Source organism: Arachis stenosperma, chromosome 1 (genome assembly GCF_014773155.1).
Source record: "Arachis stenosperma cultivar V10309 chromosome 1, arast.V10309.gnm1.PFL2, whole genome shotgun sequence".
NCBI classification, from domain to species: Eukaryota; Viridiplantae; Streptophyta; class Magnoliopsida; order Fabales; family Fabaceae; genus Arachis; species Arachis stenosperma.
Genome location: NC_080377.1, coordinates 64,794,558 through 64,805,300, shown reverse-complemented (window position 1 = coordinate 64,805,300; position 10,743 = coordinate 64,794,558). Strand labels below are relative to the sequence as shown.

The 10,743-nt window shown below is 38.0% G+C and overlaps 1 non-coding gene across 1 annotated transcript; it reads left to right on the top strand.

Annotated features, from left to right (window-relative positions):
* The first annotated feature begins 3,515 nt into the window (after window positions 1-3,515).
* LOC130949511 (small nucleolar RNA R71) lies at window positions 3,516-3,623 on the top strand. Its single transcript, XR_009073401.1, has one exon. It is a non-coding gene; the product is annotated as a small nucleolar RNA R71 (small nucleolar RNA).
* Window positions 3,624-10,743: the final 7,120 nt, after the last annotated feature.

The following is a 10,743-nucleotide window of genomic DNA, read 5'->3' as shown; positions in this document are numbered from 1 at the left end:
CTCCTAGGGAGGTGTTAATTTGCTCCCAATAGTCTTGTGGAGGAAAGTGCATCCCTTGAGGCATCTCAGGGATCTCATGATGAGAGGGGTCTCTTGTTTGCTCCATCCTTTTCTTAGTGATGGGTTTGTCCTCATCAATGAGGATGTCTCCTTCTATGTCAACTCCTACTGAATAACAGAGGTGACAAATGAGATGAGGAAAGGCTAACCTTGCTAAGGTAGAGGACTTGTCCGCCATCTTATAGAGTTCTTGGGCTATAACCTCATGAACTTCTACTTCTTCTCCAATCATGATGCTATGGATCATGATGGCCCGGTCTAGAGTAACTTCAGACCGGTTGCTAGTGGGAATGATTGAGCGTTGGATAAACTCCAACCATCCTCTAGCCACGGGCTTGAGGTCATGCCTTCTTAATTGAACCGGCTTCCCTCTTGAATCTCTCTTCCATTGGGCGCCCTCTTCACAAATGTCAGTGAGGACTTGGTCCAACCTTTGATCAAAGTTGACCCTTCTTGTGTAAGGATGTTCATCTCCTTGCATCATGGGCAAGTTGAATGCTAACCTCACATTTTCCGGACTAAAATCTAAGTATTTCCCTCGAACCATTGTAAGCCAATTCTTTAGGATCGGGTTCACACTTTGATTATGGCTCTTGGTGATCCATGCATTGGCATAGAACTCTTGAACCATCAAGATTCCGACTTGTTGAATGGGGTTGGTAAGAACTTCCCAACCTCTTCTTTGGATCTCATGTCGGATCTCCGGATATTCACTCTTTTTGAGTGAAAAAGGGACCTCGGGGATCACCTTCTTCAAGGCCACAACTTCATAGAAGTGGTCTTGATGCACCCTTGAGATGAATCTCTCCATCTCCCATGACTCGGAGGTGGAAGCTTTTGCCTTCCCTTTCCTCTTTCTAGAGGTTTCTCCGGCCTTGGATGCCATAAATGGTTATGGAAAAACAAGAAGCAATGCTTTTACCACATCAAACTTAAAAGATTTGCTCGTCCTCGAGCAAAAGAAGAAAGAAGAGAGTAGAAGAAGAAGAAATGAGGAAGAAGGGAATGGCTTTGTGTTCAGCCAAAGAGGGGGAGAAGTGGTGTTTAGGTTGTGTGAAAATGAAGGAGTGAAGAAGGGTTTATATAGGAGAGGGGGGCTCATGGTTCGGTCATGTATGGGTGGGTTTGGGAGGGAAAGTGGTTTGAATTTGAAGGGTGAGGTAGGTGGAGTTTTATGAAGGATGGATGTGAGTGGTGAAGAGAAAGATGGGATTGATAGGTGAAGGGTTTTTTTGGGGAAGAGGTGTTGAGGTGATTGGTGAATGGGTGAAGAAGAAAGAGAGTGGTGGGGTTGGTGGGGATCCTGTGGGGTCCACAGATCCTGAGGTGTCAAGGAAAAGTCATCCCTGCACCAAGTGGCAAGAAAATTTGCGTTTTGTGCCAAATCTGGCGTTAAACGCCGGGCTGGTGCCCATTTCTGGCGTTTAACGCCAGGTTCTTGCCCTTTTCTGGCGTTTAACGCCAGTCTGGTGCCCCTTTCTGGCGTTAAACGCCCAGAATGGTGCCAGACTGGGCGTTAAACGCCCAACTGCTAGCCTTACTGGCGTTTAAACGCCAGCAACATCTTCCTCCAGGGTGTGCTGTTTTTCTTTCTGTTTTTCATTCTGTTTTTGCTTTTTCAATTGATTTTGTGACTTCTCATGATCATCAACCTACAGAAAACATAAAATAACAAAGGGAAATAGATAAAATATAGTAAGATTGGGTTGCCTCCCAACAAGCGCTTCTTTAATGTCAATAGCTTGACAGTGGGCTCTCATGGAGCCTCACAGATGCTCAGAGCAATGTTGGAACCTCCCAACACCAAACTTAGAGTTTGACTGTGGGGGTTCAACACCAAACTTAGAGTTTGGTTGTGGCCTCCCAACACCAAACTTAGAGTTTGACTGTGGGGGCTCTATTTGACTCTGTCTTGAGAGAAGCTCTTCATGCTTCCTCTCCATGGTGACAGAGGGATATCCTTGAGCCTTAAACACAAAGGACTCCTCATTCATTTGAATGATCAGTTCACCTCTATCAACATCAATCATAGCCTTTGCTGTGGCTAGAAAGGGTCTGCCAAGGATGATGGATTCATCCATGCACTTCCTAGTCTCTAGGACTATGAAATCAGCAGGGATGTAATTGTCTTCAATTTTCACCAGAACATCTTCTACAAGTCCATGAGCTTGTTTTCTTGAGTTGTCTGCCATCTCTAGTGAGATTCTTGCAGCTTGTACCTCAAAGATCCCTAGCTTCTCCATTACAGAGAGAGGCATGAGGTTTACACTTGACCCTAAGTCACACAGAGCCTTCTTGAAGGTCATGGTGCCTATGGTACAAGGTATTGAAAACTTCCCAGGGTCTTGTCTCTTTTGAGGTAATTTATGCCTAGACAAGTCATCCAGTTCTTTGGTGAGCAAAGGAGGTTTGTTCTCCCAAGTCTCATTTCCAAATAACTTGTCATTTAGCTTCATGATTGCTTCAAGGTATTTAGCAACTTGCTCTTCAGTGACATACTCATCCTCTTCAGAGGAAGAATACTCATCAGAGCTCATGAATGGCAGAAGTAAATTCATTGGAATCTCTATGGTCTCATTTTGAGCCTCAGATTCCCATGGTTCCTCATTAGGGGACTCATTGGAGGTCAGTGCACGCCCATTGAGGTCTTTCTCAGTGGCGTTCACTGCCTCTCCTTCCTCTCCAGATTCGGCCATGTTGATGGCCTTGCATTCTCCTTTTGGATTTTCTTCTGTATTGCTTGGAAGAGTACTAGGAAGGAGTTCAGTAACTTTCTTGCTCAGCTGTCCCACTTGTGCCTCCAAATTTCTAATGGAGGACCTTGTTTCAGTCATGAAACTTTGAGTGGTTTTGATTAGATCAGAAACCATGGTTGCTAAGTCAGAGGGGTTCTGCTTAGAATTCTCTGTCTGTTGCTGAGAAGATGATGGAAAAGGCTTGCCATTGCTAAACCTGTTTCTTCTACCATTATTGTTGTTGAAACCTTGTTGAGGTCTCTGTTGATCCTTCCATGAGAAATTTGGGTGATTTCTCCATGAAGAATTATAGGTGTTTCCATAGGGTTCTCCCATGTAATTCACCTCTTCCATTGAAGGGTTCTCAGGATCATAAGCTTCTTCTTCAGATGAAGCATCCTTAGTACTGCTTGATGTATTTTGCATTCCAGATAGACTTTGAGAAATCAAATTGACTTGCTGAGTCAATATCTTATTCTGAGCCAATATGGCATTCAGAGTATCTATCTCAAGAACTCCTTTCTTCTGACTTGTCCCATTGTTCACAGGATTCCTTTCAGAAGTATACATGAATTGGTTATTTGCAACCATTTCAATTAGCTCTTGAGCTTCTGTAGGCGTCTTTTTCAGATGAAGAGATCCTCCAGCAGAGCTATCCAAAGACATCTTGGATAGTTCAGACAGACCATCATAGAAAATACCTATGATGCTCCATTCAGAAAGCATGTCAGAAGGACATTTTCTGATTAATTGTTTGTATCTTTCCCAAGCTTCATAGAGGGACTCACCTTCCTTCTGTCTGAAGGTTTGGACTTCCACTCTAAGCTTACTCAATTTTTGAGGTGGAAAGAACTTTGCCAAGAAGGCATTGACTAGCTTTTCCCAAGAGTTCAGGCTGTCTTTAGGTTGTAAGTCCAACCATATTCTAGCTCTGTCTCTTACAGCAAAAGGGAATAGCATAAGTCTGTAGACCTCAGGGTCAACCCCATTAGTCTTGACAGTGTCACAGATTTGCAAGAATTCAGCTAAGAACTGATGAGGATCTTCCAATGGAAGTCCATGGAACTTGCAATTCTGTTGCATTAGAGAAACTAATTGAGGCTTAAGCTCAAAGTTGTTTGCTCCAATGGCAGGGATAGAGATGCTTCTCCCATAGAAGTCGGGAGTAGGTGCAGTAAAGTCACCCAGCACCTTCCTTGCATTGTTGTTGTTTTCGGCTGCCATGTGTTCTTCTTCTTTGAAGAATTCGGTTAGGTCCTCTACAGAGAATTGTGCCTTAGCTTCTCTTAGCTTTCGCTTCAAGGTCCTTTCAGGTTCAGGGTCAGCTTCAACAAGAATGCCTTTGTCTTTGTTCCTGCTCATATGAAAGAGAAGAGAACAAGAAAATATGGAATCCTCTATGTCACAGTATAGAGATTCCTTGAGGTGTCAGAGGAACAGAAAAATAGAAGGAAGAGGTAGAAGAGTTCGAACTTAGTGAGATAGAGTTCGAATTGTGCATTGAGGAGGAGTGATACTCCGTAAATAGAAGGATGTGAGAAAGAGGGGAAGAAAATTTTTTTCGAAAATTAGATGAAAGATTTTGAAAACATTTTGAAAAACTTTAATTGATTTTAAAAACCAAGAGTGGGAAAGAAATCAAGTAATTTTTGACAAAAAATATGATTGAAAACTATTTTTGAAAAAGATGTGATTAAAAAGATATGTTTGAAAAAATTATGCTTTTAAAAAGATATGATTGAAAAGATATGATTTGAAAACAATTTTAAAAAGATTTGATTTTAAAATTAATGACTTGGCTAACAAGAAAAGATATGATTCAAACATTAAACCTTTCTCAACAGAAAAGGCAACATACTTAAAATGTTCAATCAAATCATTAATTGTTAGCAAGTATCTTTGAAAAAGGAAAGAAATTGATTTTGAAAACATTTGATTGAAAAGATTTGATTTGAAAAAGATTTGATTTTGAAAAACTTTGAAAACTTGAAAAAAAATCTGAATTAAAAACAGAATCTTCCCTCTTGTGCCATACTGGCGTTAAACGCCCAGAATGGTGCACATTCTGGCGTTTAACGCCCAATGCACTACCTTTTTGGGCGTTAAACGCCCAACCAGGCACCCTGGCTGGCGTTTAAACGCCAGTCTGTCCTTCTTCACTGGGCGTTTTGAACGCCCAGCTTTTTCTGTGTAATTTCTCTGCTGCATGTTCTGAATCTTCAGTTCCTTGTACTATTGACTTGAAAATAGAACCAAGATCATATAAACAATGCATGCAAGACACCAAACTTAAAATGTGACACTGGACTCAACAAGAAACATAAAATATTTTTGGTTTTTTTATGATTTTGTAATTTTTTTGGATTTTTCGAAAATTAAGTGAAAAAGAAAATGAAGATATCAAAATTCTTAATGAGAATTCCAGGAATCATGCAATGTTAGTCTAAAGCTTTAGTCTAAAGGAATTAGACATGAATAGCCAAGCTTCAGCAGGACACTGCATTCAAGAGCTAAATTGATGAGAATCAATCAGCTTTGGTGATGATAAGAACATCACCTTGAAACACTAGAATTCATTCTTAAGAACTCTGAAGAAAAAAAATACCTAATCTAAGCAACAAGATGAACCGTTAGTTGTCCATACTCAAAACAATCCCCGGCAACGGCGCCAAAAACTTGGTGCGCGAAATCGTGATCACTACAACTTCGCACAACTAACCAGCAAGTGCACTGGGTCGTCCAAGTAATAAACCTTACGCGAGTAAGGGTCGATCCCACGGAGATTGTTGGTATGAAGCAAGCTATAGTCACCTTGTAAATCTTAGTCAGGCAGACTCAAATGGGTATAGATGATGAATAAAACATAAAGATAAAGATAGAGATACTTATGTATTCCATTGGTGAGAACTTCAGATAAGCGTATGAAGATGCTTTGTCCCTTCCGTCTCTCTACTTTCCTACTGTCTTCATCCAATCCTTCTTACTCCTTTCCATGGCAAGCTTATGCAAGGGTTTCACCGTTGTCAGTGGCTACCTCCCATCCTCTCAGTGGAAATGTTCAACGCACCCTGTCACGGCACGGCTATCCAGCTGTCGGTTCTCGATCGGGCCGGAATAGAATCCAGTGATTCTTTTGCGTCTGTCACTAACGCCCCGCCCTCAGGAGTTTGAAGCACGTCACAGTCATTCAATCATTGAATCCTACTCAGAATACCACAGACAAGGTTAGACCTTCCGGATTCTTTTGAATGCCGCCATCAGTTCTTGCCTATACCACGAAGACTCTGATCTCACGGAATGGCTGGCTCGTTTGTCAGGCGAGCGCTCGGTTGTCAGGCGATCAACCATGCATCGTGTATCAGGAATCCAAGAGATATTCACCCAATCTAAGGTAGAACGGAGGTGGTTGTCAGTCACACGTTCATAGGTGAGAATGATGATGAGTGTCACGGATCATCACATTCATCAAGTTGAAGAACAAGTGATATCTTGAAACAAGAACAAGCGGAATTGAATAGAAGAACAATAGTAATTGCATTAATACTCGAGGTACAGCAGAGCTCCACACCTTAATCTATGGTGTGTAGAAACTCCACCGTTGAAAATACATAAGAACAAGAGTGATCATTGGCTTCGGTCCCAAAGAGGGCACCAGAAGAACCAAGATCAAAATACAATAGTCAAAGGTCCTACTTATAGGGAACTAGTAGCTTAAGAATTACAAAGATGAGTAAATGTCATAAAAATCCACTTCCGGGCCCACTTGGTGTGTGCTTGGGCTGAGCAATGAAGCATTTTTCGTGTAGAGACTCTTCTTGGAGTTAAACGCCAGCTTTTATGCCAGTTTGGGCGTTTAACTCCCATTTTGGTGCCAGTTCCGGCATTTAACACTGGGAATTCTGAAGGTGACTTTGAACGCCGGTTTGGGCCATTAAATCTTAGGCAAAGTATGGACTATCATATATTGCTGGAAATTCCAGAATGTCTACTTTCCAACGCCGTTGAGAGCGCGCCAATTGGGCTTCTGTAGCTCCAGAAAATCCACTTCGAGTGCAGGGAGGTCAGAATCCAACAGCATCTGCAGTCCTTTTCAGTCTCTGAATCAGATTTTTGCTCAGGTCCCTCAATTTCAGCCAGAAAATACCTGAAATCACAGAAAAACACACAAACTCATAGTAAAGTCCAGAAAAGTGAATTTTAACTAAAAACTAATAAAAATATACTAAAAACTAACTGGATCATACTAAAAACATACTAAAAATAATGCCAAAAAGCGTATAAATTATCCGCTCATCACGTACCTAAAACAATTCCAACGTTGTGTTAAAGAGAAGTATAATGACAAGGATAGACGTTCTTAAAGATTCAAGCTTCAGTTTATAAATAAGAAGCAGACGCATTGAGATTTTAAAGAACTTCAATAAAGACAATGAGAGAAAAATTTTACTTCTATCAAAATTAAAGTCAAGCTGAATCAAGGTATAAGATTTACAAGAGGAAAATGAACAAAGTCAATGGCATCGTTTACTAAATTCAAAAGAATGTTTAAGAACATAACCGAATAACATGTCCACAGAGAAACGGAAAAAACATAAAGAGGAATTATTTTATCTTTGAAAAAGAAAAGATATGAATTAATCATCATTTTTTTTCAGAGAACCAAGAAGAATATAAATGTTTGTGTTACAGCAAAACATATTCAAGTTGAAATAAGTTAGGTGAGGGTTGTAAAATAAATGGTTATTTGGAATAAGAACAAAATCTTTCTTCAAGAGTCTTGGAAGATATTTAAGTACATAACCAACAAAGATACGCATAAAAACGGCAACAAAGTTGGTAAGAATCAAGTTACATTTAAGTAAAGAATCAAAAGTGAAATCTTTTATAAATCAGTAAAAGAGTAAACGTATATTACAAATATGTAGGTTTAACCCATATAAGGAAATTTTGAAGTTTATGTAAAGAAGTGCATGTAAAAGTAAAAACGATTCTCATAAAATTTAAAAATTGATTGTGAATAAAATCAGACAAAGGACGCAGCACTCAACTTCAGGAAGATCCAAACAGAATCTCAAAAGAATGCCATAAGGTATGGTATAGTAAAACTAATCGAAACTTATCGAGGAATTATGTTTTCCATGTATAAAAACACAAAATTAGAAGTCGTGATATCAAGAATCTACAAGGTAGCTAATGAATATGGTTAGAGTAGAATACACGTAAAATGTAAAATATGAAACTAAAGAGTCAAATCATCTTAAGAAAGAATCTAATTCAGAAAATTTTGATAGAAAAAATAAAAGAAAAGATAATATATTGATCGAAACAAGTTTTGACTGAAATAGAATACAAAGTCCAGAAATAAAGACAGTTCAGATCAATGACAATAATTTTAAAAATTTTGAGATCAATCTTTATACTGAATCAAATTCAAGCTTGAATCAAAGGGTATAAAATTTATAAAGAGAAATAAGCGGTGCGTTGCAAACAGACAGATTTTCGCTAAATAAAAAAGCTTTTCAAAACTTCATTTAAAATAGTGCATGCTAACTTTAAAATAACTTTGTCAAATGAAAATCAACTAAAAAGAGGCAAAAATCTTTTTTTTTGAAGAATACTTAAATACATAATCAAGTAAAGATATTCGTAAAAACTGTAACAAAATTGCTAGAAAATCAAATTGTATTTAAAATACATATACATTTCCATAAATCAGTAAAGAAACAAGCGAGGTATTGAAAACAATTAATTTTAAACTGTATAAGAAACTTTCAATGTTTATATAAAGAAGTGTATATCAAATTAAAAGAGGTTGTATATTTCAAATCAAAAGTGGTTTTGTTAAGATTTAAAGAATGGCTGTAATTATTGTCAAATAAAAGGAAAACTAAATCACAATTTGTTTACAAAGGACTCGGAATAAGAACTTAAAAAGGTATACTGCATCAAAACGAATCCAAATGTATATCAAAGAATACATGACTCAAGAGGAAGTGCCTAAATAAAGAAGGTAAATACACCAAGGATTTTAAACAAACATATGTAGTTAGGATCAAACAAGAGTGCACGTGAACAAGAGGGTAGGATTAGAAGATAATCCGATTACTTTTTAAGAAAAGAATCACAAAGAAAAACCTTAGAGCATACCAGCAGGAACAAGATACATGATATTTACAGAGTTTCAGACACTTAACCGAGTAACCTCAAGAATTAACTCCAAACGTTCCCAAAACCCGCGATTCGCATTACCTATGACTCGCAAATTGTCTATGATAACCCATTGGTGCTTCCATGTACATAATTCTAGTGTTAAGCAGGCCAAACTTAATACCAGGAATTATGCAATGCATGACTAATGGCATTAATCAATAGACCGTCATGTGTATAAAACTCTAATTCTCATTATTTGAACGAGACCTATTACATGACAGACGCTCAGAATATGCAATTGAAGTAAAATCAGTCCATTCCTCAGGCTCTACAGGAAGAACCGCTTTGATACCATAATGTAACACCCTCACTATCAGAAGTCATGCTTCCGGCTGTGCTACTCTGATAACAAGAAGTATTACGACTACTTTACATACTAAATACTAAAATAGGAGCCTGTGACTCAACACTGTATCGCTAATTTCTTTAAAAAATCAAAAATAAACTCTTTATCTTAAGAAAAATACAAACAGGCATAGATTCATATACAACCTTACATAATAACTCATAATATAATATACATATAAAACATACAATTCCTGTCCCTCTTACAAACTTGTAACAACAAAAACGGGAAAGAAAATAATCTAATTAATACAACAACTTATAAACCAAACACAGTATAACTCTTCTTAATGCTTCTTTAGCCGGTTCCTGAAAAGATAAAGTTGTAGGGGGGTGAGAACCTAACCACACGGTCTCACCACGGAGTTTCAAAGTTGTCATAAGAAGATATTTAATAAGAAAACTGTTTTCAAGCTCAGTGATTATCATTGCCTTATGACTCTTTTAAAAACCAATAGGTAATCGTTCAAAACCTTTTTAAAGAAACCATGTTTAATCTTTCAGAAATCCAAGGTCTTTCTTTTTACATAAGCAAATCTCAATCAGAAACCAACTACGCAATCAAACCACACAATCATTAATTCAGTACCAAAGTCCATTCTTAAATGTAACACGCCAGGACAAACACAGGCAAGACAGACAAGTAAAACACAAGTAAGAAGCAGTTACAACAAATAGTTCAAGTAGCAGTTAGGAACAGTTTAGCAATTAGGCAAACCAAAACAAGTTCAAACCCAAGCAAAGCATACAAATGCATATGATGCATGCCTGTCCTATGGCTGATGAGGCTCATCTGTGGTTATCCAGCCAACCTGACAAGTCTGAATTATCATTAGACTGTCCCCCGACGTGCATCCCCAAGAGTCTATGCATAGCTTTTTCTCAAATAATCAATATTGCTCAATGGGGGTAACATTCCCGGGAATTTATATAGTGCCCGGTCACACTTACGTCGTAGGGTCAACAGAGTATCAAGTTTTCAACCTGGTACACGTAGTGGCAAGCCACGGTACTTAATCCAGGGAACCTCGTATCTCAGATATTTCAAATTCATAAGCCATATATCTCAACATTCTCAACATCATAATCATTTATCAATCCAAACCTCATTTCCAAATTCATTCAAAAACCATATTTCAAAGAAAATCCTCATCAATCCTCTTTCCATTCCATTCATTAACAATCTCAATTCTAAAACATAATTCTTTCTTTGATAACTAGATTATTCTTAAAACATATAATGTTTAAAACCAAATCTTTTTAGTTAATTACTTTAAATAAAACTTCCAATTTTATAAAATTTCGACAGCATCTCCTCTAAAACTCGGACTTTGCCACCTTGTTCAGGTCCCATCCAAACATTTCTCAAACCTTTTCCAAACCTCAATCATTT